This window comes from Oryctolagus cuniculus, chromosome 13, assembly GCF_051225735.1.
Source record: "Oryctolagus cuniculus isolate XC-2025 breed Fujian yellow rabbit chromosome 13, ASM5122573v1, whole genome shotgun sequence".
NCBI classification, from domain to species: Eukaryota; Metazoa; Chordata; class Mammalia; order Lagomorpha; family Leporidae; genus Oryctolagus; species Oryctolagus cuniculus.
Window position 1 is genome coordinate 22,840,469 of NC_142879.1, and position 26,189 is coordinate 22,866,657.

A 26,189-nucleotide genomic window follows, 5' to 3' on the forward strand; every position below is an offset into this window, starting at 1 on the left:
GGCTGCCAATGATGGAAGTCCTTGTACCGTGGGGGCTAAGGAAGCCGCTGCAAGGCCCTGGAAGGCCTGACTCGCCCTCCGTCGCCAAACTCCACGACCTGGACCATGCACTTCCCACCCTGTTTTCTGTGGTGCCCGGCTGAGCGCTGCGCACGCAGCCTTCTCAGGCGCTCTGCGATCTGGACGTCCCCCAGATCCCAGGTCCCCGCATTTCTCCAAGTAGAGATGGAGGCGACCCTGCTCAGACGGGAGCCACAGGGGCGAAGGGGGCATCAGAGGAGAGGCCCGGGGCCGCGGGAAGGCGACGAGGGGCAGCCGGCCGAGAAAGGGGCTCAGGGCGAGCGGCACGGTGAGCGCGCTGGGCAGCCCGCAGCCCTCCGGCCACAGCCGCAGCTCGGTTCCCCTTATCGCGTCTCTGGGGCCTCAGAGGCAGGCTTCCCGGTCCGGACGCCTGAAATCCGCCCATTGTTCCCTCCGGGGACCGCAAAGCCGCGGCTCAGGGAAGCCGGGACAGGGCAGCCCCGGCGGCCCTGGCAGCCGGAAGCGCGGGCCGGGCGCGGGGCCAGGGGCGGCCCCGGGCGGGCGCAGGCGCGGGCCGGGCGCGGCTCGGGCGTTTGCGGCCCGCGGCTGCCCTCCGGTGGACGGTCGGCGGCACGCGCCCGCGCTGGCCGGGAGGGGACGGGCGGGCCCGCCGGGGAGCGCGGCCAAGCGCTGTGTTTTTCCAGGTCGGTCCCGGGCCAGGAGAGCCGTGCGTGTGTGTTTGTTGGGAGTGGATTTCTGGGAAAGTCGACGGAAGGTCCCCTGCGAATGGCATGTACCGTATTGTGTAGGAGCCGGCAGCCGGTAAAGTAAATGTCAGGTGAGCGAGGTGCTGGGAACCTGCGCCGCGCCCTCCCGGTCCGGGCTGCGCGCTGACCTTGAGGTGCCCGCGGCTCTGTCCGGGGAGGGGCGGCGGGCTCAGCGCCGCGCCCCTCCGCAGGCTAAGCCCAGTCCACCGGGGCACAGTGGGCTTGGACCCCCAGGGGTCGCTGTGGGGGCAGCCGCAGCCCCCCCATTCCGGGTTGACCTTGACCTTGTCTCAGGCAGTGACTTTGGCATACGCCTCCTTCCAGCCCCAGATTGAAAGAGAAGCCTTGGGCATGGCTCCGGCGGCTTCCTGCCCTTGCGTATGGGCGCCGATGTCCCACCTGTGTGTTCTAGGGCCGTCTGCGGGGGAGGGCTGGGGGGGCTGCCCTAGTGTTTTTCTCGAGGCTTTCCGTGCCAATGCCACGGGAGGGACTTGTGCTGCCTGGATTTCCGATGGGAAGAGAGCGGCTTCAGAAATGAAGACAGGGCTGGGAACCAGTCAAGCTTTCCTACTGCAGCCTTCAAACACTTCCCAGGCTGCAGGCGCCAGGGGTTTACGATAAAACTGCGGGGGGCCGGTGTTGTGTCCCAACCCGTTCTAAGCGCTGGGAATTCGAGGCCCAAGCTGGCATCCCAGATTGGAGCCCTGTTGGTTCCGGTCCCAGCTGTGCCACTTCCCTGATGATGCACCCGGGAAGGCAGTAGGCACTTGAGCCCCTGCACCCACGTGGGCTCCTGGCTTTAGCCAGGCCCAGCCCGGGCCCTTGCAGCCATTTGAGGAGTGAACCAGTGGGTGGAAGATATGTGAGTGTATCTCTGTCACTCTGCCTTTTAAATAAATAGGTAAATAAATATTTTTAAAAACCAAAACAGCCCCATCACCCCAGCATCTGCATGGGCTGTCACAGCACTTCCTGATGGGCAGCAAGAGGCCAGGGACAGTGCATGGGTCTGGCAGGCCCATGGCAAGGGTGTGTGGTGGTGACCACATTCTTACAAGAAGTGTCCAGGGGCTGGCATTGTGGTGCAGCAGTTTAAGCTGCCGCTTGCAGTGCCCACCCAGGTGGGTGCTGGTTCAAGTCCCGGCTGCTCCACTTCTGATCCAGCTCCCTGCTAATGCGCCTGGGAAGACAGTGACAGTGCACCCGTGTGGGAGCCCCAGAAGAAGCGCCTGGCTCCTGGCTTCGGCCTGGCCCAGCCCTGACAGTTGTGGCCATCTGGGGAGTGAACCAGCGGATGGGCGACCTCTCTTTCTCTTCTCTCCCCGTCTCTGTAATTCTGCCTTTCAAATAAATAAATCTTTAAAGAAACGTCTGGATTAGGTGACTGTGTTGGAGAGCAGGGCAAATTGAGATCTAGAGAGAGATGAGTGGCCCAGGGCACTCAGCCATCTGGGGTCCTGCTGGAATGAGAGCCCAGGTCTCGGGACGCCAAATGCATTCATTTCTTGAGGTCCTACTGTGTGCTAGGTGCTGGGGGTACAGCTGGGAACAGAACGAAGTGTCTGTGTGGACCTTGTGCCCTCAGGGTGCATGTGGGGAGACTGAGTCTACACAGGGTGCCTGCAGTCAGAGCCCTGTGGCGCCCTCTGCTGCTTTCGGAGGGAGGGGCTTGTGGCTTGGGAGGTGGCACTAGCTCACAGGTTTGCTTGCAAAGTGAGTGGGCGTCTCGCAGGTGCTGGGTGGGGGGGCACACATGTCCAGTCACATGCTGTATAGCCATGTTTCAGTCCATGGCAGATGCCTGTACAAAGGCAGTTCCATGAGATTACACTGGGGCTGGAAAGTTCCTGTCTGCTGGTGATGTAGCCATCGCCACGCACAGCACCCCATGCGGATAGTGTCAATAAACAACTATGTGACTGGTTTCTGTATTTGCACCTGTGCAAGGCAGAGAGAGAAGCAGACCCTCCCTACATGCCTGGGATGACTGAGACCTGAGCAGGGGTGGAGCCGGGAGCAAGGAACCGCTCAATCCAGGTCTCCCACGTGGGTGGCAGGAACCCAATTACTTGAGCCATCACCCAGCTTCCCAGGGTCTGGATGTAGGATGAGGGCGTCCTAACTTGCATGTTACCACCAAATCAAACGCCCACTCCATGATCTGTACTTTTTCGTAGTTTTAAAGTGTATTCTTCTGTTTGTATATATTAGAGCTTACTCCAAAATAGTGTATGTGTGACACTGGCGTGCATCTCCGGATGGCACCTGACTGACGGGCATCGTCTGGGCTTGTGTGAGCACAGGCTCTCCGAGCCACTGCCACACTCAGTCTGAGCCTGTTCCTGTTGTGAAGGCACACCCGGCTGCAGGCGGGCACACCCGGCTGCACACCAAGGCTTGCCGCTCACCTGGGCAGAGGAGACCCGCCCTCAGCATCTTCATGTGTCCTGCAGCCTTTGTCATCCTCATCCTCTTCCACTCCCAATCTCTTCCCAGACGGAGGCTCTTGTAGAAACTCTGCTTCTGAAACGGTGCGGATCCCTTCCCGAGGGGCATCTCGAATGCGGCCGCTGCTCCTGACTTATTGATGGGCATTGTCCAGTGGCCTTGGGGAAGTGGTGGGCAGCCCTGCCAGGGCCTGTAATAAGGAGAGACAACTCAGCGTCCACCCTGCAGTGAATAATAGAACAAAAAGCTGCCGGGGCCTGCAGGATCAAAGTGCATGGGCGATCGCAGGGTCTCTGGGTTAAAGAGTTCGGCAGCTGGGGCTGGGGCGGCCAGCAGATGCCACCGAACTTCCTGGGAGAGCAGTCACGGCTGGGCAGGAGCTGTCAGCTGCGTAGCGGATTTCTGCACCGCACCAGGTGCTCCCCTGGGGCTCTCTCCTTTATCAACCTTCCCTGGAGATGGGCTCTTCTCTCTGGCCTCCCTCTCCACCACCCCGGCACCCAAAGCCTAAGATGATGGAGTGGGTGAGGCAGGGGGTGGGGCAGGAGACTCTGGATCTACGTATGTAGGCAACAGCGAAATACTCCCCAGGCCTCAGTCTTCCCATCTGTACAATGAAGAGAGAGGCTGGCCTGTGGTCTTGGATGTTCTGCCCGCTTTGATAATCTCTTCTCTCCGACAAGCAGTGTGTATGTGGTTCTAGGGTAGAAGCCCCTGGTGGTGAGCGGAGCTGGGAGTTTGGCAGTTGCTCCTCTTGATACAGAAGCCTCCTCCAGGCCTTGCTCTGAGCTCCACACTCTGGCTGCTCCTTTGCAAGTGAGTGTGTGCATGGGTGTGTGTGTAGCTGCAGAGTCGGCCTACATGTATGTAGTCAGACGTGTGTCACGAAGGAACTCGCTTTCCTGGTATAAAGTCCTGAGAGCTCTTTCTATGTCATGTGGGTCAGCAGCCAGTAGGCAGGGGAGGAGACCGGGAACAGGGAGGGGAGAAGCCAGACTGTTACTGAGGAAGCATCCAGCACGCAGGTGCACGCACACAGCTGCTCATGGGCACCGCACACCTGGATACAGGTGGGCAGCTGAGCGTCCTCACAGACACATTTCAGTGCAAGGGTGGAGACCCAGGTGATGGGTTGAACTGATCACGTTCAAGTCCCAGCCCCAGGTCCAGGTCGCCGTGGCCATATCTGGAAACCAGGCCTTTGCAGATGTGTACAGGTTAAAGATGAGGTCATGATGGAGTAGGGAGGGTGAGCTGAGTCCCACGTGACTTGTGTCCTCGTGAGAAAAACGCTGTGAAACGGCACAGAGCTAGGACGACCGTGTGAAAATGGGGCAGATGTTGGAGTGATGCTGCCACAGACCAAGGAACTCCTGAGCCCCCCAGAAGCCCGAAGAAGCAAGGGTCTTCCCCTGGACCCTTGGCCTCCAAGGGAGCCCCTGCTGGATTGTGCTTTTAGCTCCAGAACTGTGAGAGAGTACATTTCTGTTGGCTTGCACCCAGTGGGTGGTGATTTATCAGGGCAGCTCTAGGCACTGAGACGCCAGGCAGGCCACGTGGCTCACTCCCAGGGGCAGCAAGAGGAGCTGCAGTCAGATGGTCTTGCCCCACTTCTCTGCTCCCTCCCGGCAGCCTCTGTAGTCTTTCCCCTGGAGTGTAGGACCTTAGGCCGCCACCAGCATCACCCCAGCAGCCAGCTTTGGCCATGCACTTCTTCCCTGCTAAGCTCTATTCTACTTTTTAAAAAGATTTATTTATTTACTTGAAAGTCAGAGTTGCACAAAGAAGGAGCGGCAGAGAGAGAGAGAGAGAGAGAGAGAGGGAGAAAGGTCTTCCATTCACTGGTTCACTCCCCAATTGGCCGCAATGGCTGGAGCTGTGCTGATCTGAAGCCAGGATCCAGGAGCTTCTTCCAGGTCTACCACGCGGGTACAGGGGCCTGAGGACTTGGGCCATCTTTCACTGCTTTCCCAGGCCATAGCAGAGAGCTGGATTGGAAGTGGAGCATCTGCGTCTCAAACCAGCACTCATATGGGATGTCGGCACTGCAGGTGGAGGTTTTACCTGCTACGCCACAGTGAACCAACGGATGGAAGATCTCTCTCTCTCTCTCTCTCTCTCTGCTTCTGCTTCTCTGTAACTCTGCCTTTCAAATAAAATGAATCTTTTTTTTAAAAAATGACTGAGTAATAGTCCATTGTGTGAATGTACACTATTTGTTTAGCCATTCATCTGTTGAGAGGCATTTTGGTTTTTCATAGTCTTGCACTATTTCAAATAAAGCTCCTATGGACATGTGCATATAAATCTTTGTATTGAAATATATCTTCATTTCTCATGGGTAAATACTGGCTAAGATGTGTGGTAGGTGAATGAGGGAGCTTCAAAAAATTCATGGAAGAATGGGATGAGAGGGTGATTTTATTTTTGTGCAAAAAATTTTTGAACTTCATAAATTTTTTTCCTGAAATACGCATTTCCATGAACTTTTTGAAGACCCCTGGTATTTTAAACTTTTAAAGAAATTGCAAGACTCTTTTCTAAAGTAGTTGTCTGGCTGTGTTCCAGTAAGAGTTCTCGAGTCTGCATCCTCTCTGCTACTCTGTTGGGTTATGGAGTAGTGTCTCATTGTGGTCATAATTTGTGTCTCCCTAGCAACTAAAGATATTGAATATCTTTTAATGTGCTTGCTAGACACTTTTATACCTTCTTTTGTAAACTGTTTAGGTATTTTGCCAATTTTAATTTTAATTAATTTGAGAGGCAGGAGACAGAGAAGGGGGTGGGAGAGAGAGAGAGAGAGAGAGAGAGAGAGAGGGAGAGAGAGAGTGCTGCCATCTGCTGGTTCATTCTTGAAATGACCTAAATGTCCAGGGCTGGGCCAGTCTAAAGGTGGGAGCTGCAAGTGCAATCAGACTCCTACGTGGGTGGCAAGGCCCCAACCACTTAAACCATCACTATTGCGTCTTAGGTCTTGCATGAGCAGGAAGCTGGAGTCAGGGACCAGAGCCAGGAACTAAATCCGGGTACCCCAATGTGGAGTTAGACTAAACTCCCACCCCTAAATATTATCTTTAGAAGACCAAAGGTCTCAACTTTTCATGAAGTCTGCCAATTTTTTTCTTTTGTGGTTTAAGCTTTCAGTATCCTAAAAAATCTTTGCCTACCCCAGGACCACTAATATTTCTTCTATTTTTCTTAGAGTTTTAGTTTTTAGGTTTAGGTCTACGATTCAGTTTGCATCCGTTTTTGTGTAGAGTTTGGAGTAAGGGCTGAGTCGGGCTCATGGTTTTTTTCCATATGGATATCCGGTGGCATCATCACCGCCTGTTGGAAACAGAGTCACTTTTCCTGCTGAATTCCTTTGCACTTGTGTCAGTAATAAATTGATGACGTAAGTGCGGGCCTGTTTCTGGAAGCACTGTTCTGTTGCATTGATCTGTCTTTTTGCTTGTACCACACTATCTTGGCACAGTAGCTTTTAGTAAGTCTCAAAATCAGATGGTGAGGGGCTGACTCTGTGGCATAACAGGGAAAGCTGCTGCCTGAGTGCTGGCATCCCATATGGGCGCCGGTTTGAGTCCTGGCTGCTCCACTTCCTATCCAGCTCTCTGCTATGGATGGGAAAGCAGTAAGAAATGGCCCAAGTCCTCAGGCCCCTGCACCCATGTGAGAGACTAGGAGGAAGCTCCTGGCTTCAGATCAGCCCAGCTCCAGGTGTTGCAGCCATTTAGGGAGTGAACCAGTGGACAGAAGACCTCTCTCTCTCTCTCTGCCTCTGCCTCTCTGTACCAAAAAAAAAAAAACAAAAAAAAAAAAACAAAAAACCCAAAAAACAAAACACACACACACACACACAAAGGATGGTGTAAATCTTGATCTTGTTTTTCATAAAATTTTGATGTTGTTGAGTATTTTGAATTAAATGTATTATTATTCTGATGGGGTAGTGCATCTGAAGTGAGTATCTCAGCTGGTCTCAATTTTATCCCACACCTGCCTTCAACTTTGTTCCTTTTTGTTATATTTTTGCTACTCTAGGTTACTTGTATTTCCATACAGCCCTTAGAAGCAGCTTGTCAGTTTCCACAGACGTGCTCACAGGGATTTTGACTGGGACCCCATTGACTCTGTTGATCAATTTGGGGATCTTAACTATACGTTGTATTCCCATGGGTGGACATGACATGACAAGTTTTGTTAATTAAGTTCATTTTTTTTAAGATTTATTTATTTATTTGAAAGAGTTGCACAGAGAGAGAAGGGGAGGCAGAGAGAGAGAGATCTTCCATCGGCTGGTTCACTCCCCAATTGGCCACAATGGCCAGAGCTGTGCCAATCTGAAGCCAGGAGCCAAGAGCTTCTTCCAGGTCTCCCATGTGGGTGCAGGGGCCCTAGGACTTGGGCCATAGCAGAGAGCTGGATTGGAAGTGGAGCAGCCGGGACTCGCACTGGCGCCCGTATGGGATGTCAGCACTGCAGGTGGTGGCTTTACCCACTGCAACACGGCGGTGCTGGCCCTGGGTCTTTTTCTTTTGTCCCTCTGCTTTTCAAACAAATATGTAGCCTAGATGAAGAAAGCACATTTCTAAAAAAATTGTTTTTTTAAATGTTAGGTTCCCATTGTTCGTTGCCAGTACATAGAAATACAATTGATTTTTGCATATTGATTTGGTACCCTGTATGCTTAGAACATTCATGAATTAGTATTTTTTGTGGATTCCTTAGGATTTTCTATGTAGACAATCATGATACCTGTGAATATAAACAATGTTACTTCTTCTTTTCCAATATTGGGATTTTCCTATATTTTTCTTGCCTTGCTGCACTATTTTGAACCTTATTAAATAAATTAAAAAAAAAAAAAAGGCGAGAGATCCCAGATTTGTTTCTGGTCTTGAGGGGACACCAGTCCCACCCTCACCCCAACAGGAGCACAGATCAAATCACGGAGCTCAAGGGAGGCAGAGCCCAGAAATTCAGAAGACGAAGGCACTCAGGGTTCTGCGGATGCCCGCGCTCGGGCACTCAAAGTGAAGGCCGTGCTGTGGCCCAGGGCTCACCCGGCTCCCTGTGCGCGCCCGCCCGCCTTGGAGGCAGCAGCTCTGGGCCCTGGGTTGGGCTTGGGGAGATGTGATGTGAACCTGCCAGTTGCTGGCGGCTTTTAGGGGGAGGGAAGAGGGAAGAGGTGAGGCCTGGCATCTGAGCTCCCACACTCGGATCCCACCACCGTGCGGTTTCAGACCCCAGCATCCGAAACACATCAAAATCCATACCCACAGGGGCCGGACAAGGCCGTTTTTCCAACTCGGTCTCTGCCATGCTTTCCGAGAGAAGCTAGTTTGATTCTCAGAGCAAATGCACGCAGCAGCAAGTCCTATTTCCAGCTGAAGTGACTGAGAGGCGAGGAGCGGAACCTGATCCAGTTCTCAGAGCTGGTAAGGAGAGGGCAGGGCATGGACCCAGGCGACAGGACAACGTCCCCAGCACCCCTGCTCCAGCATAGACGGTGACAGCACAGCGCTGCTTCCTTGGATTCGCCATCATGCTGGGGAGAGCGGGAGCCTGCGGTTTGCAAACAGGGCCCCTCTGTCAGGCCCTGCCTCTGAGGCCCAGTCTTTCTCGGGCCACCCTGGGAAGTGGCTGGGGACAAACGTCATCCCTGGGACCCTTCCTCACCCAGTCCCACCTCCCTCCTCCTCCCCTTGTCTCAGTCTCTCTGGCCGTGGTAATTATTCGGGAAGTTACAGAATAATCTGTCACCAGGTCTTCCAGAAGAAATTGAATGTCAGGTTTATAAAACAACCTACTAAAGCAGATGGCAATACCCACTGGAAAATCTTCCCCACTTCCCACCCCACCCCCTCCCACTGCAGTGTCTGATGGGTATCCATTTACAGCAGATTAATCCTGAACAGTATAAACACGGGCAGAAAATTACACTTTCTTGTCTCCATAATTGATAAGAGGCACACATTAATCTATAAGCCTGGAGGAAAGGGCCATCTGTCTGCCCAGACAGTCGTGGGGGCGTCAGGGAAGGAAGGAGCCCAGTCCATCTGTCTGTCTGTCTGTCTGTCTGCATCTGATCACAAACTGCTTCCCCAGGAGCTGCCCCTTCTCACACGTGCACCCCGGAGACTCAGCACCTGCAACTCTGGTAACACCAGTCCCTGCCCACCAACGCCAGGGTTCAAGGTCCCCCTTCTGCGGATTCCAGGCTAGAGGCAGAGGCACGGCCAATTGCTCGGCTCCTACTTCTCCCAGAAGCTCTGACAGCGGAGACGTCGGCCCATGGCGGCCAGGCCAGCTCTCTGGTGATGCCAGGAGCACCCAGTGGCTTCTTGAGGTCCCGCAGAGCTGGTTAATACTCCACAGCCTGTTCCTCTGTCTGCAGGGGGATGGGCTTACAGTGGGGGTTTCTGAGTAGATGCTGCTCCAGACCCCAACTCAGAGAGCCACGACAGGGACACAAACACCGTCCGCCCCCTTCCCCGCCACACACCTGCCCCTCTCACCTCTCAGGGGGCTTGGGTGTCTGGAGGTGGAGTGGGAGGGAGCGAGGCAAGTGGTTTGCCTGAAGTGGGAGAGAAGCGGTGGGGGAGGGGGAGACAGGAGCCCACCGGGAATGCACAGGGACCCGGAGAAGGGGCCGCTACAGGTGGAGCAGGTGGAGCAGGTGATGGGCAGCTCCTGGGGTTGGGGACTTCCCCTGTTCTGTTTGGAAGATGCTGGCTAACAAAAAAAAAAATGATGTTTTCCTTCTCTTTCACATTTGGTATTGCTTGCTTTATTTCTCTACTCTGGCTGGTTTCTCTCCACTTCTTTCTGCTTTTTCTTCTCACCTTCTAGATTATAAATCATTGATTGTGGGTTTGGCTCCATTCCTGTGCAACTGTAACTATCAACTCATTTGGGTTTTATGTTTTCCTTCTTAAAACAAATGATTAAGTTCTACATATATATTAAATTGATAATTATAATTTGAAAGGAGAAAAAATATTACTATGACCCCAGAGTCCTGAAAGCTTGGAGGTAATATCATTCCATTTTCATTGACTAATTTTAATAAGAATTATTACAACATGAATTGTAAAGTAATGATATGTAAATTATCTGGAGAAACCAACAAAGGGCTTCATTTTAGCCCCTTAAATGTAGTAATTAGTGCTGGATGAACATCTAAGACTTGGAGAGTTCGTTGTAATGGATAGAAGTTTGGGTGATAAAGTGACATTTTTAACTTATTCTTGTCTGGAGTCTCCAACTGCTTCAACCAGTTAACTTGCTACCTTCTAAGGAAGCAGATTTGCACGTTTTCATCCGGGAAGCCCAGTGGCTGTCATTTTCTGTTACCACCAGCCAGGATCAGCCTCCCACATACTGTCCAAAGATCAGGCATTTGTTCAGTTGTGTTTTGTTTTTTAAATTCTCAAAGCCCTGAGTTAGCTGTGCTCAGGAGACGGGGAAAGTGAGAAATGCTATTTCTGTTTTTGAACAGGCAACACAGAGGGAGGAAATGTGCCCCTCCTGTTGCTGCTGCTGAGAACTTCACCAAACAAAGACAATGGTCAAGAACAAAGTGTGGCCTGTGGAGCACAGGGAGCTAGCTTCTGTCCGTCGCAGGTCTGTCTTTGGTCATTCTGTCCCACAGTCTATGTCCCAGCCATTCCAGGCGTCTCCCCACACACTTAGCCCTCAGGGTAGAATTTCCACTCCCTTTTTGGGCCCTCAATTATCTGCTCCATGTTTCTCTGAACACCTTATTGAATTTTCATTTTTTAAGCAAATTTATTTTACTTATTTGAAAGGCCACGTCACAGAGAGGGTGAGAGAAAAATAGAGAGAGGTCTTCCATCCGCTGGTTCACTCCCCAGATGGCTGAAGTGACCAGGGCTGAGCTGGGCTGAAGCCAGGAGCCAGGAACCTCTTCCTGGTCTCCCATGTGAGTGCAGGGGCCCAAGCACTTGGGCCATCTTTTGCTGCTTTCTCAGACACATTAGTAGGGAGTTGAATCAGAAATGGAGCAGCTGGGGCTCGAACCAGTGCCCATATGGGATGCCGGCATTGCAGGTGGAGGTTTAACCCCTTATGCCACACTCTGGCCCTTGGGTTTTTATTTTATTCCATGTTTGTAAATTGGAGATTAAAGAAGCTCAGTGGACTCCAAATACGATAAATTGAAGGACACCCACATCTAGATATCACAAGTACAACAGTGAAAATCTTGGCTGAGAAAGACCCTTGAAAGCGGCCAGAGGGAAAACTGCATTTCCATGTAGGGCAATAATATAGAGTCCGATGGTTACAGATTTCTTCTGATGCATTATGAAGGTGATAGATCAACATCTTTAACGTGATGCAAAACAAAACAAAAAACCAAAACCAAAGCAAACCAACAACAACAAAAACCAACCAAATAGAAAAAAACAACCATCAACACAAAATTCTGAATCCAGTCATTATATTCTCCATATAAAACAAGAATAAAGCAATTCCCAGATTAAGGAAAACTAAGAGAATTTGACTTAAGAAAGCTTTTCCTGTAACAAAGTTTGGGGGACCAGCATTGTGACATGGTAGGTTAAGCTGCCACCTGCTACTCGGGCATCCCATATGGGCACTGGCTCTTCTGCGGCTGCTCCACTTTCTCTCGGCTCCCTCTTGGCTTCAGCCCAGCCTGGTCCAGCCCCAGCTGTTGCTGCTATTTGGGGAGTAAACCAGTGGATGGTAGATCTCTCCCCATTTCTCTCTCTGTCTCTCTAATTATATAAATAAATTTATACAGAAAGCATTTATAGTAATCTCCAAGACAACTACTAAAAACTACAAGAACATTTAGTCAAAATGTTAATGATAAATTTAGGGAGAATACTAAAAATCATTTAAATAAACTGAAAGAAGGCTGTAAAGGGTCACAGAGGAACTAAAACAGAGGTGACCATTTGATAGTAAGTATCAAAGTGGTAAGACTAAATCAAGCATTATGGATAATTACATTAAATGTTGATGGTCTAAAGCCTTCAGTTAAAAGGCAGAGATTGGCAGGGTGGGTAAAACAAGCAAGTCCTTGCCACATGGTGATTTCAGGTGACACAAAATGCAACAATTTAGACAGGTTTATATTCATGAAAATAATAAGCATTAGCAATGTAGAGTGGTGATGTTAAAAGTCAGATAAAAAATAGGCTTCAAGACTAAGAACATCACTACAGACCCAAAGGGACAATTCATTATGATAAGGGAGAAAATTCATCAAGGAGACACAGCAACTCCAAGCTTATGTGAACCTAATAGCAGAGCCATTCCAATCCTGGGAATAGAAGCAATAGGAAGGAATGGACTTTGATGCATAACCTAGATGAATCTCAAATCATTACACTCAGTGAAAGAGACCGTATGCACAGGAAGGACATACTATATAATAAAGCTCACACTGATCTGTGACGACAGATGGCAGACCAGTGTGTACTTAGAAGGGAAACATAGATGATCAAGAGCACAGATATTTTTGGAAGTGATGGACATGTTTGCTACTTGATTGTGGTGATGGTGTTGTTTGCACATTTGCTCGTGTAAACTGAACAAATTTCATGCTGTAAATATGTGCAGTGTACTTCAGTTGTCACTCAGAAAGGTTGGAGGAGAATGGATGTTTAAGAACTTTATGAGTTGGCCGGCTCACTAGGCTAATCCTCCGCCTGCAGCGCCGGCACCCCAGGTTCTAGTCCCAGTCAGGGCGCCGGATTCTGTCCTGGTTGCTCCTCTTCCAGTCCAGCTCTCTGCTGTGGCCCAAGAGTGCAGTGGAGGATGGCCCAAGTGCTTGGGCCCTGCACCCCATGGGAGACCAGGAGAAGCACCTGGCTCCTGGCTTTGGATCAGCGCAGTGCACTGGCCCTGCGGCCACTGGGGGGTGAACCAACGGCAAAGGAAGACCTTTCTCTCTGTTTCTCTCTCTCTCTCACTGTCCACTCTGCCTGTCAATAAATAAAAATAAATAAATAAGAACATCATGAGTTCACACTAACTCTGAATCCGAGCCAAGACCACAGGACTCTTCCTGTCTTCCCCATTTTCTTGTTTGCAGCTCATTCTAAGAGGTTCTGAATCTCTCTTGTTCTCAGCAACAACAGTTTATAAGAGGACTTCAAAAAGGCTGTGCAGAAATGGAATTAAAAGGGAAGTGTATTTTTGTGCAAAAAGCTTTTAAATACGTACATAGTCTTCTTATAATATGTATTGTCCGTAAAGTTTTGGAAGACTTGTGCTATGAGCTCATTCGCTCATTGCTATCATACATTCAAAATAGGTTTGGAATTGCTATACTCATGCCATTACTAAAACAATACCATAGATAAAGTTCAAAACTTATTAACAGCTTGTGTTTTATTTAAACTGTGTCCCCTGAAGATGGATAGTCTAAAAATACTACATTCAAAATCACTTGGATTGATTTTTTTTACCTTGACCTTTCGATACAGATAAAAACATTTTTCTGCTTATATTCAGTTTTAGGATTTCCCCCAGTTTAATCATTTTATTTTTCATATGGTAAAATATTTATATGGATCAAAAATAAAAACTTAAGACACACTTGGAGAGATGTCTTTTCCTTCCTTAGCGTGTCCTCTTAGTTTCGTTAACTCTCCGTAAATAACCAATTTCGCTGGTTCTGATTTACCTTTCATATGTTTCTTTTGCAAAAACTGGCATTGATCTTCTTTTACCTTCTTTCTCTCAAAAATACAACATATTCTAATTTTTACTTAAAATATCCTGGGAATAATTTCACATCAATTCACAGAGATATTTCTCATTTTTATAGTTGGATATAATTCCATTGTGTGACTATGCAATGACTTATTCCACCAATATAACACACATATAGATTGTTCTCAATATTTTGTTATAGTAGATAATATTTCAATGATTAACCTCTGTATACATCATTTCATATTTTTGGAGATGGAGCTTCAAAATAAATTAGTAAATGTAGGAATACTGAATGAAGGGTAAATGTGTACGTGTTGTGTTAGATACTGTCAAACTTTAGATGTGAAATTGGATATTGCCACAGCCCTTCTGTGGGGTTGTGTCATTTTGCATTCCTGCCAGCACTGAATCTGAGTCCTCTTTCCCCATTCCCTTGTCACCAGAATGCTTTGTGAAGCTTTTGGAATTTTGCCAATATTGCATTGCAAAATGATATTGGGGTGGTTTTAATTGGCATTTCTCTTATTCTGAGTATCTTTTTATATATATATATAAGCACTATTTATATATCTTCTTCCTTTTTTGTTCCCTTGATTTTTATGAATTGTTTATGTACTAGGGTTGTTAGTCACATGCATTATGGATATTTTTCCAGGATATAATGTGTATTTTATCTTTATGTATGATGATTTTAGCCATGCCAAAGTGTTTTTATATAGTTATTTTAATCAATATCTTTCATTGATTTTTGGATGTGCCATAATGAGGAAGAATTTTCCTAATCCCGCATTATAAGGTGATTCATCTGTTTCCCTTCGTATTTCTATGGTGTCATTTATACATCAGACATCTCCGATGCTTTCGCAATTTATTCTCGTGTAGACGTGAATTATGCTTTCAAGTTTGGCCTTCTCTCAAGTGGCCCTCCTCTTATTTTGACATTATTTATTTTTGTAAAAAAAAATCCATTCTTTCTCCGGGGATCTGCGGTGCTGCCTTTCTCACACAGTACGTGTCCTGACGCACCTGGGTCTGTTTCTGTCTCCCACTTGATTTTCTTGCCTGCTCGCCAGGGCAGCAGCACCACACCGTTCTAGTCTGGGGAGTGTTTCTGGGTCTTCCCTGGCACTCCGGACCAGGAGTTACTTCCACCACGCCATGCTCCTTGTGCTCCTTTTCTTCTGAGATGTTTCTTCTTCTCTGGTTTCCGTTGGGTAGATCAAACTCTCCTCCACTTATTTAAAACTCACGTCTTCTGTGTTGATGATCGTGGAGGTTGCCTTTCAGTGCAAAGCCTGTATTTATCGTGGTTGGCCTTGAGCACGCCCAGGACTTTAGGTGTTCTGGGTGGAGGTTATAGATAGGCTTTTCTTTTTCCTTATCTTTTGTTTGACACTTGCTTTTTCTAGACAATCCTGAAGGTAATGAGGTCATGTGGTCCTTCCCCCCCCCCCAACACTTCCCTTGCAACTCCTTCCTTGATTTATTTTGCTTGTTATCGACTCCTCTTCCGAGAGGGTTTTTGCGAAGCCCCTCTTCAGAGCCCTCAAGTGTCCGGGAAAAACTTCATGGCGTTTTTGCACCTAAGTGACAATTTTCACTGTGCTTTCCCTTTAATGCTTTGAAGCTATACATTGCTTAGAAATCCAACACATTGTGAGTATTTACCTTTTTAGGTGACCGAGTTTTCCTTCTGGAAATTTTTTAGACTTTTTTTTTTTTAGGTTCACTAAAATATGGCTCTGTGTGGCTCTTTCTTTATTTGACTTGGCGCTTTGTGAGCTGCTTCGGCCTGAGCGCTTTGGGACTTCATTCTCATTTCTGATGCGGGTTCTCCCCTGCATTGTCACTGACCTCTCCCAATCCTATTGTTTGGATACTAGGCCCTCTATTTACTTACAACTGGCCTTTTCCTTGAATATTTTATATCTTTTTATCTTGGGCTGCCTCCCAGGAGAATTCCCCCACAAGATCTTCCAGCTTACAATAAATTCTGTCTTCAGATACAGCCATCAAACTGTTGATTCCTTCTATGTATTTCAATTATGATTCACATACACTGTGTCTGTTTGTTTCTCTTTTATGATGCTACCACCTGGCTCATTTTAATATTATCTCTTTTGTTGAGGATTTTTATTTTGCTTATTTAAAATCTTGATCCAGAGATGGGTATTTCTTGGGTTCTCTTCCAACTCCAGCTTCCTGATAATGCAAACCCTGGGAGGTGGCAGGTGATGGTCCAAGTAATTGGGCCCCTCCATCCACGTGGGAGATCTGGCTCCCAGCTTCCGCCTTGTGGAGTCTCTACCTTTGTGGGCACCTGGGGAGTGAACTAGCAGATGGGAGCTAGCACCTGCTTTCTTTTTTCTCCCTTTCCTTCTCTCTCTCTCCCTCCCCCATACAAATAGATGAACAGAAATCCTTGGTCCGTCTTTCTGAATTACCTTGCTTCAAGGGGTGCACACTGTTTAATGTGTTCTCTGTGTTGAAGGAGGTTTTCTCCCTCCAGGGGAAACGATTTTGGCCTGTCAGTGTTCACTCCCCTGGGGCTGTCAGCGACTCTCAGGGGTAATGAGTCGAGAGGAAGCCTCTGAAATCCTGGCTCATGACCTCCCGGTGCATTTCCATGAGGGAGGAGGAGACGCCCCAGGTAGAGCGTCCACATTCCACAGAAACCTCTCGGCTCATCCCAACCCCTGCTGCACCCTCCCTGGTTTAAGGTCCCTGTGGACGCCCCTCCCTCACCGTGGAGCCCCTCTGGAGATCTCTGTGGTGGCCATCCCCCGGAATACTCAGCAGCCCTGAGGTCTGGGGGGCACTGGGGGGGAGCGTCGAGCAGGTCCTCCAGAATGGCTGGAGCAGCTGGGCATCTCCTGGTCTCCCAGCACTGATTCCAGCAGCTTCCAGATTCCCTGAGAAAGGCCCACATCCGAGGTGAATCCTCCGCTGGCAGTGCCGGCATCCCATATGGGCACCGGTTCTAGTCCCCGCTGCTCCTCTTCCAGTCCAGCTCTCTGCTATGTCCTGGGAAAGCAGTGGAGGATGGCCCAAGTCCTTGGACCCCTGCACTCACGTGGGAGAGCCGGAAGAAGCTCCTGGCTCCTGGCTTTGGATCAGCGTAGCTCCGGCTGTTGTGGCTATTTGGGGAGTGAACCAGTAGATGGAAGACCTCTCTCTCTGTCTCTCCCTCTCACTGTCTGTAAATCTACCTCTCAAATAAATAAAAATAAAATCTTTAAAATAACCATACAAGCAATAGAGATATTTTAAAAAATATGTCTGCATCCTGAAGGCCTGCGCTATGATGCTGCTTATTTTAGGTGGCAGTGGGCATCTCAGGGTCAGGTGTGTATATGTGTACCTGTGTATGTGTGTATATATTTGTGCACGGTGTGTACATCTGTGTATGTGTGTATGTATACATGTGTGTATATATGTGTATGTGTGTACGTGTGTGTACCTGTGTATGTGTGCATGTGTGGGGAGGGGCACAGTGCCTCCACACTGCCCCCAGCCTTCCACACCCCCACTCTGGAGCGCTGTGTCTCCCTGGCACTGCTCCCAGTTCTGTCTTCACATCCGCAGAGCCCTAACTTACTTTCTCTGCTGTAGTTTCGCCAGGATTAATTTGGAGGCGGGAGCCAACAGCTTAGGCTTGTTTGCTGTCCTGTCAGGAAATGGTGACTCATGCTTTTTGGGTGAATGCTCTGTCTCTGTGAAGTCTTTTCCCTCTCCCTGGTCCTCTCCGTGTTGGTGGCTTTACCCGGCCCTGAGCAGCTGTGGGGAAGGGGTGTCTGAGATTCATATCATCTCTCATGGCCTTGCTGTCTCCTGCACAGAGCCTGGTCCGGGCTGGCGCCTGGCCTGGCGACCCTCAGAGGCTCTGCTCTGTCTGGCTGTCCAAATTATCCTGCCAGCGTCCAGTTCTGTGACTCTGCACGGGAACATTTGCTGGCTTTTCAGCTGGCCCCAAGTGTCAGCTGGCACCCTGGCCCACCAGGCACCTCCGAGTTCCTCCACCAAGGTGTGGGGAGATTATATATCACCAGGTGCAGCAGCCTCACCCTCACCAATGGAGCAGGCACCCCCCCCCCAGTGGCTCCGTGTGTCTGCGTTGCACCTGTGTCCTGGGCTTCTCTTACCCTGAAACGTGCCGCCTCCCCTAACCTGCACCTGCGAGTGTAATGCCGTCCTCCCAAATATTCCTGATCCATCTATGCCTTTCTAGATGTTTCCACAGTGTTTCCTTTAGCTAAGACCTGTAGAGTTTCGCACAAACACTGTCTTTGCTTTGGAAATATTTATGCTCCTGTCTCCCCAGCTAGAGTGAGCCCCCCTAAGGGTGTTTACTGTGTAATAGCTTTTCCTGCACTCCTCAGTGTCTGGCCTAGGGCTTGGCATACGCTAAGCAGCGGATATATGTGTGTTGAATCAAATTGACTAACTACGAGTTGAAAAGAGATAAGTGCTTTTAAAGAAGTGTTTAGAGGAGAGAGACATTGTTTATGGCTTGGGGGATGTGCTAAGCCTTCCTAGGAAGGTGACTTTGGAGGGTTTTGGCGGACAGAGGGGAAGAACTCACAGAGGGGAGCTCTGTGAGCAGAGGCGGGAAGATGGGAAGGTGCAGGATCTTTGTTCCCTTTCCTTGGGCTTTGTGGCAAACCCTTTGTATCGTGCCTTGACCGTAAGTGATGTTGAGAATAAACCGCGTCAAGTGGCATAAAGTCCCTCTGCCTGCCTGCCTCCTTAGGAGGGAGGGCCAGGAGCCGGGGTCGTCTAGGAGTTATGGAAGATCAGGTCAGACAGAAAAGGGCCTTTCTTTGGTACAGACATACCCAAGATTATGGTGCTTCATACCCTGGATGGGTCAAGGTCGCTGCAGGAGAAAACGAACTCATACAAGGTGATGAGGAGTTTCAGGGAGGGGCTGCTTACCGGCAGGCATCCACTGCAGGGACTCACCAAGTTGGGCAGGGTGCCCCGGGGCTAAGCAGAGTCACATCCTTGGGTCTGTAGGGGCAACTGCGTGGGCAGCTGCGAGAGTGTGGTGAGGAGGAACCCGATGGCCAAACCCAACGGGGAAGCCTCCAGGAGCACCAAGCAGGTCTGCAGGTGCACGGTATCCGGTGTAGCCCCGTCTCATCTGACTTTACAACAGTCCAGGGACGGCGATCGCCATTATACACAGCTTCACAGAATTGTTAACGAGATTGGCAAGGGGGAGAGAGAAGAGAGAGAGAACAAGGGTAGGCAGGGCAGAGCAGGCTGGAGCCCCATAGGCTACCCCGAAGTGGAAGCCTTGGAAACATTTAGGGGCTCTGGGGTGGGCATTAGGGGCTGGAACTTGACCTTGGGACTTGGGCGCAGGAGGCACATTAGGGCATCAATGTTCAAGGTGCAGAGAGGGTGATGAGAAACATTGAACTTGGGCAGGGATTCTCAAACTTTAAACTCTTTGGTCTCAGGAAAACTTTACACTCTTAAAAATAATCGAATGCTCCAAAGAGCTTTGGTTTCCATGCATTGAAAAAAAAAAAAAACTGAAATTTTTAAGAAGTTAGTTTTTGATTGATTTAAACATGACAGTAATGCACGTCATTAACACATAATGCAAACAGCAGATTTTTATGAAAGGCAACATTCTCCAAAACAAAAAGACATCAGTGAGAGGCGTGGCAGTGTTTCGCATGGTTACAGCTCTCTCCTCCGTCTTCCCAGTCAATCTGTTGGGATGCATTGCTTTGGCTGAAATACGTGAAGAAAATCTGGCCTCATCCAGAAATGTAGTTGGAAAATGTGGACGTTTTTAATAGTTTTTTTTTTTTTCAGGTAATTGAGGCTCTTCATCTTCAAGGCCACACACGCTGACTTCTTCACGGCTATTTATAATGTGCATTTCAGACCTTATCAATGAGCCTTTAGACTCTACTGTGTGAAATGTCTGAAGATACACTGGTGCTTCTCCCACTGCCAACAGCTCTTTCTCCCTAGCTGATCTTGTAGAATCATGCCTTGGACATTCGGAAAATATTATTTCACTGAGTTACGTGGATCTTCCAAATGCTGAGACATTTCATTATACAAGATTACAAAAAAAAAAAAAAACACACCAAAAAACCAAAAAAAACCAAATGCACATTTGTTTCTATCACACTGACCTCATCAGGAAAGATTTTTCAGTATTGGGAAGGCGTCAAGTTCATGGTACTGAACACAGATTTTCCAAGCTTCTAATTTTCAAACAAAAACTCAAATTTCATCCCTGGCCACAGATCAGTTGTGTGCCTTCAAATGACAGGCTCATTTTGTTCATTGTCAAGACAATTTCTCCCCAAAACATAAATCTGGACAACTAGAGCGTGTTGGTTGTTCTCTCAAATAAACATGGTGTCCCCCGAAAGGCAGGGCAGGTTCATTTCAAAGCTCAAGCCCTCGCCTGAGCATCCTTCCTTGATGCCTACACGTGCTTCTCACTTGGTCCCGTGTGGACTGTTAAGGAGATGCGCACTCAGGGATGCGATTTCATGAATGGAGTGGTTTCCACTGACTCGTGAAGACCGTGTTCATATATACAGGTGGCTTGAAAACGTGTGAGTGTGCAGAAGAAATAAAAGGGGCACTCTTGGAGTTTGACACCCTTGCTCTGCTCATGTGGGAGTCAATGGTGTACCACCCCACCCTGGGACCCCTCCCACTACCTTGTGCAAATGCCAACCCAGTGAAAAGGGACAAAGGATGTCCTCACGTAACCACGGAAGTATCACAAGCTCCTGGAGCCCTGGAAGCCACACAGGGACCCCCCCCAGGGGTCTGTGGGCCACTGCTGTGAGAGGTGCTGAGCCAGAAAATCAGGAGTGGGAGGGCAGGAGGGGTGGGAAGGGAGGCCCCCGCCCCCGCCCCCTCCCGAGCGGCTGCTTCCAGCTTCCAGAGGAAGAGGCCACGTGGAGATCCCAGCCCCGGGTGGGGGTCACAAAGCTTAGACCCTTTCTACTCCCCAGCCTGCCTCTGTATAAACTCGTTTTGTTCTAGAGTCACACACCACCACCTGTGCTTGTCTGATGGCCCCATTGCCATCATGAGCTCCCTGGGATGGCAATGATGGTCCAGGCCCCAGAACTGTCCTGATGTTGGGTGAGCAGACTCGGGGGCCTGAGTAGGGCTGTGCTGTGGGTTGAACGTGGTTTGTCCCCCTCTGAAGCTCACGTTGAGATCTGATAGTCATTTGCGGGTGTTGGGAGGTGGGGTCTGTAAGGGGTGGGTGGGGCGTTAAGAGAGACGAGCACAGTTCCTGGGGGAGTGGATGAGTTACCTGGAGACGGGGCCGGTACTGGTGGGTCTTTGCTGTGCACGGCCACTTCCCTTTTGCTCTCCACCAGGAGTCGAGGCAGCAGGTGGTCCCTCAAGAAGCAGAGCCATGCGGATGCCACCTCCCTGGACTTCCCAGCCTCTGGGGCTGTGAGACAGAAGCAGCCTCTCCTTGGTTGCCACCAATCCCAGGTGTTCTGTTGTGGCCACAGAAAGCACTGTAGGATAGGTCCATTAGTGCTGGTCACCTGGTCCTTCCTGGGACTTCCCGGTCAGCGGTGCTGGGGATGATGATAGACTTACGCATTCCCCTAGCACGAACGTGAACCCAGGTTTTTGAAACAGTGCAATGGTGCTGCACACATTTTTTGTGTCGGGCTGCCGTCACCACTGTCTGTCTGCAGCACTCTGCGAAACTGGAACTCTACCATGCAGCAGGAACTCCCCGTGCTCCCTCCCCTCACCCGGTCCCTGGTAGCCGGTCCTCCACTTTCTTTCTTTTTTTTGTTTTTAAGATTTTATTTATTTATTTGAAAGGCAGAGTTACAAAGAGGCGGGGGAGGGGGGAGGAGAGAGAGAGAAGGTCTTCCATCCTCGGGTTCATTCCCCAGATGGCCGCAATGGCTGAAGCAGTGCTGATCCAAAGTCAGGAGCCAAGAGCTTCTACTGGGTCTCCCATGTGGGTTCAGGGGCCCAAGGACCTGAGCCATCTTCTACTGCTTTCCCAGGCCACAGCAGAGAGATGGATCGGACATGGAGCAACTGGGACTCAAACTGGCACAAATATGGGATGCTGGCACAGAAGATGGTGGCTTTACCTGCTATGCCACAGCACCGGCCCCATCCACTTTCATATATATATTTGAAAGAAAATTACAGCGAGAGGCAGAGACAGAGAGGTCTTCCATCCGCTGGTTCACTCCCCAGATGGCCACAACGGCCGGAGCTACACTGATCCAAAGCCAGGAGCCAGGTGCCTCTTCCTGGTCTCCCACGTGGGTGCAGGGGCCCAAGGACCTGGGCCATCTTCCACTGCTACCCCAGGCCATAGCAGAGAGCTGGATCAGAAGAGGAGCAGCCGGGACTAGAACTGGCACCCATATGGGATGCTGGCGCCTCAGGCCAGGGCTTTAACCCACTGCACCACAGCGCCGGCCCCTCCACTTCCTGTCTTCAGGAATTTTACTACTCCAGGAACCTCACCTAGGCAGTACACAGTGCTGTACAGCATTTACTCCGTTGTAATTGACATATCTCAGTATAATGCCAAGGTCAAATTGTAGGACATGTCAGAACTTCCTTCTTGGGGCAAGTGTTGTGGTGCCACAGGTTAAACTGTCCTTGGGGTACCCGCATTCCATATTGAAATGCCTGAAGTGGTTCCAGTCCTGCCTCTGTTTCCAATCCAGCTTCCTGCTAATGCCCCTGCTGGACAGCAGGTGATGGCCCAATACTCGAGTCCCTGGGACTTCTTGGCTCCTGGCTTTGGGCTGGCCTAGCTCCAGCTGTGGCAGGCATTTGGGGAACGATTCTCTTTCTCTCTCTGTCTCTCTCTCTTGCTCTGCCTTTCAAATAAATTTAATAAAAAAAGAATAAAAAATTCCAAAAAGAATATCCTTCCTTCTTGAGGCTGAATACTACTCCATTGTACGCCTGTACCCCCCTGTGTCCGTTCCTCATCCAGCCGTGGGCACCTGGGTTGCCTCTACCTTTTGGCTATTATGAATAAATAACACGATTTTTGCACCAGACAGAACTGAGTCTAAATTTTAGTTTTGTTAACTTTATAACTTCGAGAGATGCCCAGCCGTCAGGAGTCTCGGGTTCCTTAGACGTAAATGCCGGGGTGTTACCTGCCCCGTGGTACCTGTAAGGCCAGTGCTTGAGCTGAGGAATGCAAAGTGCATGCAAGTGCACCTGCCAAGCGATCGGTTGGTAGCTGTGACTTGATTGGTTTGGAAATGGCTGCGTGTAAGTGTGAGTGTGTGAGTGGGTGTGCACAGACAGGTTTCCTGGGGAGCAGCGGTGAGGCCCTGGGTGGGTGGCAGGCAGGGGCACTGGCAGCTTCATGGTTCTGCGGGAGTGGGGGATGGGAGGCGGGGCACAGGTGGGTGTGGGGGGCCCACTGATGCTGCATTCGCACCCCACCCGAGTGTTCACTCTGGTGCATGCCGGAGCTGGGAGTTGGCTAACCAAGTAGGAGGACAAGCAAGGAGCACACACAACGGCAGGGTCTTTGTTCTGCACGGCGCCTGCCCTACCCCACTCCACTCGCACCCTGGAGGGCTGCTGCCTGGGCCAGCCTGGCCTGCCCGTTCTTGCAGCCCAGCAGAAGGTCTGTCCCCACTTGGCTGCGGCAAACCCTGGCCCGGTGACAACCCGAGTCCCCGTCCCAGCGCCGGTCCGGTCTCCCCCTCCCCTCCCCCTCCCTTGCTGTTGCCACTTTGCTTTGGCAGGTGTGAGATATTAATTGCCTCACTGGGGACTGGGCTCTTTTTGTCTGTCGTGTCTGACCAGAATATCATTCTCTCCTGCAAATATAATTACGGGCCGGGGGAGGGGCGGGGGGGCTGCAAGGTGAGGAGGGAGCCTGCGTGGGAGGGGTGCGGCGAAGGGGCTGCTGCTGTCTCTTAATCGCCGCTCGCCTGTCTGTTAATTAGCAGCCGTGCCTTGCTACATGCTGTGATATTTTGGTTAATTATGAAAGAGAAAAGGACAAATTTGTCACGTCTTTTGTGTTTGTTCCACCGCGTCTCGCGGTGACAGCGCTGTGAAGGCTGATGGACAGCTCCGGTGGCTGTGCCAGCTGCTCACAAGCCCGGGCTGTGCCAGGGGCAGGGCCGCAGCGGTCCCCAGGGCCGGGAGGTGGCCAGGGGACACCGCGCTGACCGCCGGGCCTGGGGCCTGTCCGGGCCAGGCTCCTGGGGCACCAATGGAGAGAGTCCCGCTCTGGAGCGCAGAGGCGAAGTGGCTGCCAGGAAGGCACAGGGCTCGTGGAGGGGAGGAGACACTCACTCCTGTGCTGTGGGCACTTGGTCCTGAGTGAGCAAACAGCCCGACTTGCAGATAACGGCCAGAGCAGACAGGAAGGCTGGGCCCTAACACGTATGCACACTCACATGCTTACACACACTCACATGCCTACACACACTCATATTCACACATACGCTCATGGTCACACACACACTGTCACACTCATACAATACACACTCACATATACACTCACACTCATGTACAAACACATGCACATGCACAACTCACACAAACACTCACATACTTACACATACTCACATACTTATACGTACTCATATTCATGCATATCCTCACACGCACTGTCACACACTCACTGGTACACACTCACACACACACTCATGTACACACATTCACATGCATACCTTATACATACACTCACATACTTACACACTCACATACTTACACTCATATTCACACATATGCTCACAGTCACACACACTGTCACACACACACTCACACACACTCACACTCATGTACACACACATTCACATACACACACACCTCACACACTCACACACTCTCTCACACACACACACTCACAAACACACTGGGTTGGGATCTCATGCCTTTGGGCTGAGGCTCACTGAGCTTCTACGGGGAAGGCTTAATTTCAGGTGTCCGTTTGCCAAGCCCGCGGTGCTCCGTTAGTTTGGCAAACACCAGTCTAGATGAGGCTGTGAAGGTGTTTACTGGTGCAGCTCCTTCGGACCTATCACCAGTCTGTCACCTATCAATTACACATCATCTGTCTATCACCCATCACCATCCACCCATCTACGTCTGTCATCTACATCTACCATCTATGAATGTATGTATAGCATCCAGCATCTATCCACCTATAGCTACCATCTATATCATCTATCCACCTATAGCTACCATCTATCCATCCATATCTACCATCTATTATCCATCACCTATCCATCAATATGTACCATCTATCATCCATCATCTATCCATCCATATCTACCATCTATCATCCATCATCTATCCATCTAGATCATCCTCTATATCTATCATCTATTTGCCATCATCATCATCATTTCTCACCTCTCATCCATCTATCGGCTATCATTTATCTATCACCTCCTGTCTATCATCATTCATCTGTCCATCATCTATCCCCCATGTCCATCCTTCTATCTACCTGTCTCCTACTGGTTCTCTCTCTCAGGCAGATCTTGACCGAGCCACATGTCATTGCTGCCCCTAGGCCCCGGCTGTGGACTTAGGTGTGCCCACCGCCTCCCGAATGGGGCCACAGAAGCTGCACTGGCCCTCTGCATTAGCACAGACCTGCCTGTACCCAGCTTAGTATGAGTGTGCTGTGCGCTGAGTGAACTCCCGTGGGAGACACCAGGACCCACGTCCTGGACCCAGCAAAATCACCATCCGATGCAGCACGGCCAGTGCCCGATGTGTAAATGGGTTGAGTTCCAAAAATTCACTGGAGTTGGTTGTGTGAAGCTTTTCCCCATAGCAACCAGGGTCTCGGCGCTGGCACGGCTCCCGGGCCGGCTGCCAGGAGCCCATTTAACACACAGTGTAGATTAAATCCTGTGCGTTTGCCGTGAAACCAGTCGAAAACAATACTCTTGCAAGACTAGTAATTACAAGAGAAATATGCTTGTGTGGGGGAAAACAGGTGAAATTGTTCACTTTGAAAATTGGAGTTTGAGGAAAAATGGTTGGGAAAGGGAGAACAAGTAGACAGAAACTAATGGAAAAATTCTGAATGGCGTTTCTGGAATATTTTCAAGGGTTCAGAAATGGATGGAACCTGTTCTCCACTGGGCCTAATTTTTGCTTAAAACCCCAGGGGCCTTTACTCTCCTCCCTGGCTGCTCTGCAGGCCAGCTATTACCAAGGTGATTGGTTGGTTCACAACCGTGGTTGAAGGAAGGG

At 49.9% G+C, this 26,189-nt stretch overlaps 2 long non-coding RNA genes across 3 annotated transcripts; both read left to right on the plus strand.

Moving 5' to 3' along the window:
- The first annotated feature begins 639 nt into the window (after positions 1-639).
- LOC138844863 (uncharacterized) lies at positions 640-20,582 on the plus strand. 2 transcript variants are annotated; one of them, XR_016219590.1, is made up of 3 exons: positions 640-859; positions 10,738-10,862; positions 19,779-20,582. It is a non-coding gene; the product is annotated as an uncharacterized LOC138844863 (long non-coding RNA). The 2 variants fall into 2 exon arrangements; XR_011381261.2 differs by lacking the exon at positions 10,738-10,862.
- A 361-nt stretch (positions 20,583-20,943) lies between these two features.
- Positions 20,944-23,005, plus strand: LOC149122518 (uncharacterized). The gene is made up of 2 exons (XR_016219591.1): positions 20,944-21,080; positions 21,326-23,005. It is a non-coding gene; the product is annotated as an uncharacterized LOC149122518 (long non-coding RNA).
- Positions 23,006-26,189: the final 3,184 nt, after the last annotated feature.